The sequence below is a fragment of the Anser anser genome (genome assembly GCF_964211835.1).
Source record: "Anser anser genome assembly, contig: HAP1_SCAFFOLD_32, whole genome shotgun sequence".
Taxonomy (NCBI): domain Eukaryota; kingdom Metazoa; phylum Chordata; class Aves; order Anseriformes; family Anatidae; genus Anser; species Anser anser.
The window spans coordinates 2,272,266-2,275,540 of NW_028154148.1; positions in this window are offsets into that span (position 1 = coordinate 2,272,266).

Below are 3,275 nucleotides of genomic sequence, written 5' to 3' on the forward strand. Positions count from 1 at the left end.
CGCAGGGTAGACCGGGGGAACTATGGGCCTGTTAGTTTGACTTCAGTGCCAGGGAAGCTCATGGAGCAGATTATCTTGAGGGTCATCACGTGGTATTTACAGGGCAACCAGGCGATCAGGCCCAGTCAGCATGGGTTTATGAAAGGCAGGTCCTTCTTGACAAACCTGATCTCCTTCTATGACCAAGTGACACGCTTAGTGGGTGAGGGAAAGACTGTGGATGTGGTCTACCTTGACTTCAGTAAGGCTTTTGACACTGTTTCCCACCACATTCTCCTCAAGAAACTGGCTGCTCGTGGCTTGGACTGGCGTACGCTTCGTTGGGTTAAAAACTGGCTGGATGGCCGGGCCCAAAAAGTTGTGGTGAATGGAGTGAAATCTAGTTGAAGGCCGGTCATTAGTGGAGTGCCCCAGGGCTCCGTACTGGGGCCAGTCCTCTTTAATATCTTTATCCATGTTCTGGATGAGGGGATCCAGTGCACCCTCAGTAAGTTTGCAAATGACACCAAGTTGGGTGCCTGTGTCGATCTGCTCGAGGGAAGGAAGGCTCTGCAAGAGGATCTGGATAGGCTGGACCGATGGGCTGAGGCCAACTGTATGAAGTTCAACAAGGACAAGTGCCGGGTCCTGCACCTGGGGCGCAACAACCCCAAGCAGAGCTACAGGCTGGGAGATGAGTGGTTGGAAAGCTGCCTGGCAGAGAAGGACCTGGGAGTACTGGTTGATAGTCGGCTGAATATGAGCCAGCAGTGTGCCCAGGTGGCCAAGAAGGCCAACAGCATCCTGGCCTGCATAAGAAGCAGTGTGGCCAGCGGGTCTAGGGAAGTGATTGTGCCCCTGTACTCGGCTCTGGTGAGGCCGCACCTCGAGTACTGTGTTCAGTTTTGGGCCCCTCGCTACAAGAAGGACATGGAGGTGCTCAAGAGAGTCCAGAGAAGGGCAACGAAGCTGGTGCGGGGTTTAGAGAACAAGTCTTACGCGGAGTGGCAGAGGGAGTTGGGCTTGTTCAGCCTGGAGAAGAGGAGGCTCAGGGGCAACCTTATCGCTCTCTCTAGGTACCTTAAAGGAGGCTGTAGAGAGGTGGGGGTTAGTCTATTCTCCCACGTGCCTGGTGACAGGACAAGGGGGAATGGGCTAAAGTTGCACCAGGGAAGGTTTACGTTGGATACTAGGAGGAACTTCTTTACTGAAAGGGTTATTATGCATTGGAATGGGCTGCCCAGAGAAGTGGTTGAGTCACCATCCCTGGAGGTCTTTAAGAGACGATTAGATGTCGAACTTAGTGAGTTGGATTAGTGGAGGACTTGTTAGCGTTAGGTCAGAGGTTGAACAGGGAGATCTTGGAGGTCTCTTCCAACCTAGATGATTCTCTGCTTCTGTGATTCTGTGAAAGCCAAGGCACAGATGGAACTGAGCTTTTCAAGTGAAGCAAAGAATAACAGGAAGAGATTCTGTAGATACATTGCTCAGAAAAGAAAGGCCAAGGAGAGTCTACACCCTGTGATGGATGAGAAGGGTGAACTGGTAATGACAGCCATGGAGAAGGCTGAGGGACTCAGCAACGTCTTCTCCTCAGTCTTCCCTGCCAGTCAGGCTTCCCAAGTCTTTCATTTCCCTGAACCCAGAGATGGAGGCTGGGGGTCAAAGTCCCACCTGCTGTAAGTGAAGAGCAGGTTCGAGACCACCTGATGAAACTAAACAAGTACAAGTCTATGGGGCATTATGACATGCACCCCAGGTCCTGAGGGAACTGGTGATGTAGTTGCCAAGCCTCTCTCCATCATTTCTGAAGAGTCCTGGCAGTCGGGTGAAGTCCCTGGTGACCTGTAAAAGGAAAACATCAGTCCCATTTCTAAAAAGGGTAGAAAGGAGGACCCAGGGAACTACAGAACAGTGAACCTCACCTCTGTGCCTGGCAAGATCATGGAAAAGATCCTCCTGGAATCAATGTCAGGCACATGCAAGAGAAAGAGGTGATCCAAGACAACCAGCATGGCTTCACCAAAGGGTAAGTTGTGCCGGACCAATCTGGTGGCTTTCTACAATGGAGTGACCACATCAGACGACAAGGGAAGACCGACCGATGTCATCTACTTGGACTTCTTTAAGACCTTTGACACGGTCCCACATGACATCCCGGTCTCAAAATTGGAGAGATATGCATTTGATGGGTGGACCATTGAGTGGATAAGGAGTTGGCTTGAAGGTCATACCCAGACAGCGCTGGTCTACGGCTCTATGTCCAAGTGGAGGCTGGTGATGGGTGGTGTCCCTCAGGGGTCTATCCTGGGACCGGTACTGTTTAATATCTTTATCAATGACAGGGACAGTGGGGTCGAGTGCACCCTCAGCAAGTGTGCAGGTGACACCAAGCTGAGCGGTGTAGTTGATGCAACAGAGGAAGGGATGCCATCCAAAGGGTCCTGGACAAGCTTGAAATTTGGGCCCATGTGAACCTAAGGAGGTTCAACAAGTCCAAGTGCAAGGTGCTGCACGTGGGCCGGGGAAATCCCAAACACGGGGAAAGGCTGGGAGAAGAACTCATTGAGAGCAGCCCTGCAGAGAAGGACTTGGGGGTTCTGTTGCATGAAAAGCTCAACATGAGCCAGGAATGTGTGCTTGTAGCCCAGGAGGCCAAGTGCATCCTGGGCTGCATCAAGAGAGAAGTGGCCAGCAGGAGGAGGCAGGTGACTGTCCCCCTCTGCTCTGCCCTTGTGAGGCCCCACTTGGAGTCCTGCATCCAGGTCTGGGGCCCCCGGAACAAGAAGGGTGTGGGCTGTTAGAGTGGGTCCAGAGGAGGGCCACAAAGATGATCAAGGAGCACCTCTCCTATTTAAGAAAGGCTGAGAGAGCTACAGATATTCAGCCTACCAGAAGAGAAGGCTCTGGGGTGACGTCATTGCAGATTTTCAATACTTAAAGTGGTCTTATAAAGTGGATGGAGAAGGACTCTTTACTCAGGTAAATAACGATAGTACAAGGGGAAGAGGTTTTAAACTAAAAGAAGGGAGATTCAGATTAGAGGTTAGCTGGAAATTTTTCACTCAGAGAATAGTGAGGCACTGGAACAGGTTTTCCACAGAGGTATTGGATGCCCCATCCCTGCAGGTCTTCAACAGCAAGTTAGATGAAGTCCTGAGCAACCATGTTCTACTGGGAGGTGTCACTGCCCATGGTAGGGGGGTTGGAACTAGATGATATTTGAGGTCCTTTCCAGCCCAGGCCATTCGATGATTCCATGATTCTATGACTGGTTAAAAATATTTTTAAAACTT